Source organism: Equus quagga, chromosome 6 (genome assembly GCF_021613505.1).
Source record: "Equus quagga isolate Etosha38 chromosome 6, UCLA_HA_Equagga_1.0, whole genome shotgun sequence".
Lineage (NCBI taxonomy): Eukaryota > Metazoa > Chordata > Mammalia > Perissodactyla > Equidae > Equus > Equus quagga.
In genome coordinates this window covers 82,167,972-82,176,315 of record NC_060272.1, presented here as the reverse complement: position 1 = coordinate 82,176,315, position 8,344 = coordinate 82,167,972, and the positions used below count along the sequence as shown (strand labels likewise).

Sequence of the window (8,344 nt, the reverse complement as noted above, 5' to 3'; positions counted from 1 at the left end):
GGATGGAATGGTCTATATATCTATCAAGTCCACCTGTTCTAATGTTTCATTTAAGGCCAATGTCTTCTTGGTGATGCTTCTTCTAGATAATCTATCTATTGATGTAAGTGGGATGTTAAATTCCCCTAGTATCATTGTGTTGCTGTCAATTTCTCCCTTCAGGTCTGTTAATAGTTGCTTTATATAATTTGGTGATCGTATGTTAGGTGCATATATATTAATAAATGGTATGTCTTCTTGGTGGATTTTCTCTTTTGTCACTATTTAATGCCCATCTTTGTCTCTTCTCATCTTTTTTGGCTTGACATCATTTTTGTCAGATATAAGTAGGTCAGCACTGCTTTCTTTTGTCTGCCATTTGCTTGGAGTATCATCTTCCATCCCTTACTTTAAGCCTATGTTTTTCTTTAGAGCTGAGATGATTCTGCTGGAGGCAGCATATGTTGGCTCTTGTTTTTCAATCCATCCAGTCACTCCATTTCATATTTAGAATGATTATTGATATATGAGGACATAATACTGCCATTTTATCTTGTTTTCTGGTTGCTCTGTATTTCCATTGTTTGCTTTCCCTTGTGTTTCTGTCTTGTATTTCAGTTTTCTGGTTTTCTGTGATGTGTTTCTAAGTTGTCTCTTTTTTCATGTTTTGTGTCTCTGCTCTGAATTTTTATATTGTGGTTACCATGAGGTTTGTATAAAAGCTCTCACAGATAAGATAGCCCTTTTTTTGCTGATAGCATCTCATCTTCATTTGCCTATGCAGGTTCTGTCCTTTGCCTCTTCCTTTTCTTTGTTTTTGTTGACACAAATTATGAGTTTATTTTTTTGAGGAAGATTAGCCCTGAGATAACTACTGCCAATCCTCCTCTTTTTTTGCTGAGGAAGACTGGCCCTGAGCTAACATCCATGCCCATCTTCCTCTACTTTATACATGGGACACCTATCACAGCATGGCTTGCCAAGCAGTGCCATGTCCGCACTCAGGATACGAACTGGTGAACCCTGGGCCACAGAGAAACAGAATGTGCACACTTAACTGCTGCACCACCAGGCCGGCCCCTGTTATCCGTTTTTATATTGTGAGTTAATTATGAAATTAAAGTGATTATAGTTGTATTTAATGCTTCCTTTTTCTTTAGTCTTTGTTATAATTAAGTGTTTATTAATCCATTCTGACATAGAGTTGAAATTTTATGATTTTGTTTATCATCTTGCTCAAAGTTTCATATACCTTTGCATTTTTTGTTTCAGGTAGGAGAGCTCTTTTCATGATTTCTTGTAAGACAAGTCTAGTCGTGATGAATACCCTCAGCTTTTGTTCTTCTAGCAAAGCCTTTATTTCTCCTTCATATATGAAAGATAACTTTACTGCATAGAGTATTCTTGGCTGAAAGGTTTTATCTTTCAATATTGTGAATATATCATTCCACTCTCTCCTGGTCTCTAGAGTTTCTTATGAGATGTCTGCTGATAGCCTAATGGCAGTTCCCTTGTGTGTTATGGTTTTTTTTTCCACCTGGATGCCTTTAATAGTCTTTTTTTTTTTTATCATTTACCTTTGACAATTTTAATATAACATGTCCTGGAGAAATCCTTTTTGCATTGGGATAATTTAGTATTCTTTTAACTTCATGGATTTGTATATCTAGTTCCTTCCCAATATAGGAGAAGTTCTCAGCTGTTATATCATTTAAAACACTCTCTTCCTCTTCTCTCTCTTCTCCTTCTGGGATCCCCCTTATCCTTATGTTGCCTTTTCTAATTGAGTCAGATAATTCTCATAGAATTTCTTCGTTATTTTAAAATCTTAGTTCTCACTCCTCTTTACCTGCATTACCTCTGGATTTCCATCTTCGAGGTCACTGATTCTCTCTTCCATGTGATCTGCTCTATTGCTATTTTTTCCTAATGCATTCTTCCTCTCATTTATTGACTTCTTCAGCTCCATAATTTCTATTTAGTTATTTTTGCTTCAATCTCTTTAGTAAAGTATTTCTTTTGTTCATTAATTTTATTCTTGAACTTAATGAACTGCTTTTGAGTTTTGTCATAGCATATTGAGATTCTTTTTTTTTTTTTGAGGAAGATTAGCCGTGAGCTAACTGCTGCCAATCCTCCTCTTATTGCTGAGGAAGACAGGCCCTCAGCTAACATCCATGACCATCTTCCTCTACTTTATACGTGGGATGCCTACCACAGCATGGATTTTGCCAAGTGGTGTCATGTCTGCACCCGGGATCCAAACTGGCAAACCCCAGGCTTCCAGAAAACGTAACATGTGAACTTAACTGCTGCCCCACTGGGCCAGGCCCCACATGTTGAGATTCTTCATGACATTTTTTTAATTATTCCTCAGTTAGTTCACACTCTTCCATGAATTTATGTTTGGTTTGTGGAAGATTTTTATTTTATTTTTGTGATTCTGTGTTACCATGTCTTATTGTGGCACTTAATGAATTATTCCTCTGCCAGCACATTTGCTGTAGCAAACACTTTTCTTAGTTAGGTAAGACTTTTTTTTAAATTCTAACTCTTCAAACATTTGGATAATACAGCTCTTTCTCTTTCTTTTCACCAGGTGGCTTGATAGCACTAGTTTTTGTTTTCTCTTACCTGTATTTCCTCTGGATAGTTTTAATGATCAGCATTTTCCACTCTCCATTGCCTCTATTAAGGATGTTGCTAGTACTGTCATCTTCACAGGCTGCACCTTTGGGGATCATGGATGTCTTGCTGTTGCCTCTGTCACTGTAGCTGTTGTCTTCAGTGCCAAGGCTGCAGACATGAATATTGCCTTTCTCACATCCAAGATCCTCTGCATCAGAAGCACTGTTTCCATTGCAGGGAAAAGGAAATTGTGGGGAGGGAGCTTGGACCATGGGACTCCACCTCCAATGTTGCCTTTTACCTTGTGGCTGCAGGTTATATCACCATTGGGAGGACAGATTTGTATGCCTGCCTCCATTGCTGCTACCAGGCTCTGGGCTGCAGTTGGAGGTCCAGGATTGTGAGGTTCTTCCTTTCTGCTGCTGTGCTCCCTGTGACCATAGGCACCAGTGCAATCAAGAGGGCTGACTCACTTGTGCATCTTTTCTACTGTCCACTGTGTTTTCTGGGCCTGAGGGTGGCTGGCTCAGCCACTGTGGCAAAAACCCAGGATCCTGGGCACCACCTCTGCTGTCCCACCATTTATCCTCCTCTGTGTGCTCCAATCAAGCCACCTTCACATGTATCTGTGTATGGATCTCTGGCATCCTGACGTGTTGGACAATGTAACTTTTTTTGACTCTGGATGTTTTACTCACTTTAGATTGAAGGGGAGAGACAAAGGGATCCTTTCACACCACCATTGTGATGACGTCTCCCTAGAGCATGTTTTTGATAAGCAATTTTTGCCTCACAACTCTGCACCAGGGATACTGTGGATGCTGAGCTGATAAGAGAACAGGATCTTAATGAAAACAATGACACCCCACGACCAGCTATGAAACAAACTATATGTTAATGTCTACATTATCAGGAAGTTCAGTTAAGGTAGTGATATAGAAAAGAACGGTAGACATAAAAGTGAAAAAACTGTGGTCTCAGAATTTCCTATACAACACAATTATATAAATATCCTAAGCTGTGAAATTTAATTTATCCCATAAAACAAGTACAACTCATCACTGTAAGAAGCAAATGAGAATCTCCAAATTGTTTCTGATCCAAGATTGGGAACAACCTTGAGAAATTAGGAAAACAACAAAAGGAAAAATTGTTGGATATTGGAGGGAGCAGAAAGGTTGATAAAGTGAGTTATTTAAATTCAATAAAGTGGTTAAAATTTAAAACATTAAAATTCCAGCATATGAATAGGTTTAATTTCTTTCATGATCTGATTGAAGAATCACAATTTCTGGCTGTTAGGCATAGAGCCCTAGAATCCCAGGCATTTCTTGAAAAGTGGCATTTTATTGCTTTACCCTGAAGAGCACGTTCAGAGCTTCCTTTATGTCTTTGTTCCTCAGACTATAGACAAATGGCTTCAGCATGGGGGTGACCATGGTCTACATCACTGAGGCTGTGGCACTTGACTGTGAGCTGTGGGTAGCAGCAGAGCTGAGGTACACACCTAGGCTTGTACAATAAAATAGGGAGACAACTGTGAGGTGAGATGCACATGCAGAAAATGTTCTATACTTCCCCTGAGCTGATGCGATTCCACATATGGAAAAAAATTATCTTAGAGTCAGAGCAAAGTACACCAGCCTGGGAACCACCACCCAACAGGACTGTTGCAAAATACATCACCGTGTCATTAAGAATGGTGTCAGAACAGACAAGTTGGACCACCTAGTTAAGGTCACAAAACAAGTGGGGGATTTTCAAGTCTCTGCAGAAGGGCAGTTGTGACGCCATCAAGCAGTGTAACATGGAAAGCAGGACACTGATATTCCATGTTACCAGAACCAGCAGTCCACAGAGCTGAAGGTTCACAATGACCATATAGTGCAGTCAATGGCAAATGGCCAGAAACCAGTTGTAGGCTATCACAGTCAGGAGGAAACTGTCCAACCCCACAAAGAGTATGAAAAAGTACGTCTGCATGATACAGATTTCTAAGTTATGACTTTTCCCTGTGTCTGTATACTCACCAGCACCTTTGGAGTAGTGGTGGAGGTGAACCATGTTCTACATTGGACAGGTTGGAGAGGAAGAAGCACATGGGAGGGTGTAGAGATGAGAGTCATAGCTGATGGCCAGGTTGATGAGCAGGTTCCTGAGTATGCTTACCAGGTACATGGGCAATAAAAGTCCTAAGAATGAAGGTTGCAATTCTGTTTCCTATGAAAATCTCAGAAGAATCTCTGAATTTTGTGGATCATTTCCTCATTCCATGTAATTGATGTGACTACTAAAACAAGAGAAAACGAACATGACACAATCATGCATTACTGAAGTGGCAGAGAAGCTATTATTTATATCTGACAGTGAAGAAATTAATGTTTATATTTCCGTATGAAACATAATAAGAACACTAGAAAGCTAGAGATAGAAGGAAACTACCTCAACATACTAAAAGCTGTTTATGAAAAACCCACAGTGAACATTATGCAGTCATCCCTTGGTATTCATGGGAAATTGGTTGACCCATATGGATACCAAAACCCACAGATGTTCAAGTCCAATACATAAAATAGCATTGTCTTTGCATATAATCTAATCACATCCTCCCATATACTTTAAATAATCTTTAGCTTACTTGTGTACATAACACAATGCAAATATTGTTACACTGTATTGTTTAGGGGTTTATGAAGAGAAAAAATCTGTACATGTTCAGGACAGATGCAACTATAATAGATCCTTCAATCTATGGTTGTTTGAATCCACAAATGCAGAACCTACAGATACTGAGGGCCAACTGTACTCAATGGGGAAACACTGAACATTTCTTTGTAAGTTCAGAAACTTGACAAGGATGCCCACTTTTGGAACTTTTATTCAAAATAATATTGGAGGGTCTGCCCAGAGAAGTTAAGGAAAGAAAAAGAAGGCCAACAGGCACATGAAAAGATGTTCACCATCACTAATTATCAGGGAAATGCAAATCAAAACTACAATAAGATATTACCTCATACCCATCAGAATGGCTACAATTAACAAGACAAGAAATGACAAGCATTGGAAAAGATGTGGAGAAAAAGGAACCCTCATACACTGCTGGTGGGAATGCAAACTGGTGCAGTCACTATGGAAAACAGCATGGCAATTACTCAAAAAAATAAGAATAGAAACCACATGATTATTTATTAACATGAAAACATGAATGCAAAAAGATATTTTCACCTTATGTTCATTGCAGCATTATTCACAATAGCCAAGATTTGAAAACAACCTAAGTGCCCCTCTGTGTTTGAATGGATATAGAAGATGTGGTTTATATACACAAAGGAATACTACTTAGTCATAAAAAGATGAAATATTGCCATTTGTGAAAACATGGATGGTCTTTGACTGTATTATGCTCAATGAAATAATTCAGATCAACAAAGTCAAATACATATGATTTCACTCATAAGTGGAAAATGAAAACAATACCAAACAAACACATAGATACAGAGATTAGATTGATGGTTACCAGTGGGACAGGGGGAGAGAGGACGTCAAAATTGGTAATGGGGCACCTGTGTATGAAGATGCATGGTAATTAGTCTTTGGGTGGTGGACATGGTATAGTTTATGCAGAAATCAAAATATAATAATGTACACTTGATATTCATATAATGTTATAAATCAATGTTACCGCAATAAAAAAAATTGGTAAACCCACATTAAACAATATCTATCACTAACCAAAAAGAAAGAAAGAAAGAAAGAAAGAAAGAAAGAAAAAGAAAAGGCATGGAAATTGGAAAGGAAGAAATAAATTTTTGTCTGTATGCAGATGATGTGATATATGTAGAAAATTCTAAACATTTCACAAAAATACTAATAGAACTAATAAATTAATTCAGCAAAGTGACAGGATAAAAAGTCAAGACACAAAAAATGTTTCATTACTATATACTAACAATGAACAATCTGAAAAGGAAATTATGGAAACAGTTTCATTTATAATGGTATTCAAAAGAATAAAATACTAGGAATTAACTTAAGCAAGGATGTGAAAGACCTGAACAATGACAATTATAATACATTGATGAAAGAAATTGAAGAAGGCATAAATAAATGGAAACACACATCATGTTCATGAATTGGAAGACAATATTGTTAAAACGTCAATACTGCCCAAAGCAATCTAAAGGTTCAACCCAATCCCTGTTGAAATCCCAATGATGCTTTTTGCTGAAATAGAAAAATCTATCCTACAATTCATATGGAACCTAAACAAACCCCAAAGAACCAAAATAACCTTGAGGATGAAGAACAACACTGGAGACTCACATTTCTTGATTTCAAAACTTATGCAGGGCTACACTGATCAAAATAGTGTGATATTGGCATAAAGACAGTTTATAAGCCAATGGACCAGAATAGAGAGCCCAGAAATAAACCCTGAATATATGGTCAAGTGATTAATGACATGAGTGCCTAGATCATTCAATAGGGAGAGGACAGACTTTTCAACAAATGGTGCTGGGAAAACTGGATATCCACATACAGAAGAATAAAATTGGACACTTGCCTAACACAATATACAACACTAACTCCAAATGGAGTGAAAATCTAAAGGTAAGACCTAAAATTATGAAAATCTTAGAAGAAAACACAGGGCAAAAACTTCAGGACATTCGATTTGTCAATGATTGAATGGAGATGACACCAATGGCAGAGGTAGCAAAAGAAAAAAAGGGCACGTTAGACTTCATGAAAATTTAAAAAAATATGCAAAAAATGACACTATTAACATGATAAAAAGACAACACATGGAATGGGAAAAATGTTTGTAAATCATATATCTGATCAGGGATTAAAATCCAGAATATGTAGAGAACTCATAAAACTTAAAAAAAGAGAAAAAAACACAAAACAACCCAATCTAAAAATGGGAAATAACTTGAATAGACATTTTTCCTAAGTAGGTATACAAATAGCCAACAAGCACATGAAAAAGTACTCAACATCACTAATCATTAGGAAAATGCAAATTGAAACTACAATGAGAAACCACCTCATACCTGTTAGGATGACTACTATCAAAAGAACAGAAAACAAGTGTTGGTGAGAATGCAGAGAAAATGGAACCCTTGTACACTCTTGCTAGGAATGAAAAATGGTACTATCATTGTGGAAAACAATATGCTGGTTCCTCAAAAAATTAAAAATACAATTACTGTATGATCCACCAAATTCATTTCTGGATATATATCCAAAAGTATTGAAAGCAGGGCCTTGAACAGATATTTGTACATCCATGTTCATAACAGCATTATTCACGATAGATAAAACATGGATGCAACCCAAGAGTCCATTGACAGATGAATGGATAAGCAAAATGTGGTATCTACATACAATGGAATATTATTCAGGCTTAAAAAGGAAGGACATTCTGACATGTGATACAATGTGGATGAACTTTTAGGGAATTATGCTAAGAGAAATTAGCCAGTCACAAAAGGACAAATACTGTATGCTTCCTCTTATATGAGTTGCTTAGATTAGTCAAAATCATGGTGTTAGAAAGTAAAATGGTGGGTGCCATAAGTTGAGGAGAGGTTAAAATGGAGAGTTATTGTTTAGTGAGTATAGAGTTTCAGTTTTACAAAAGGAGAAGAGTTTTAAAGATGGATGGTGGTGATGGGTACCAAACGTTATGAAAGTATTTAATACCAGTAAACTGTACACTTGATGGTATATT

The 8,344-nt window shown here is 36.9% G+C and overlaps 1 pseudogene; it reads right to left on the bottom strand.

The window, feature by feature from the left end:
• Positions 1-2,609: 2,609 nt before the first annotated feature.
• The window catches only part of LOC124240753 (olfactory receptor 7A10-like), an 18,423-nt pseudogene continuing 12,688 nt past the window's right edge, over positions 2,610-8,344 (bottom strand).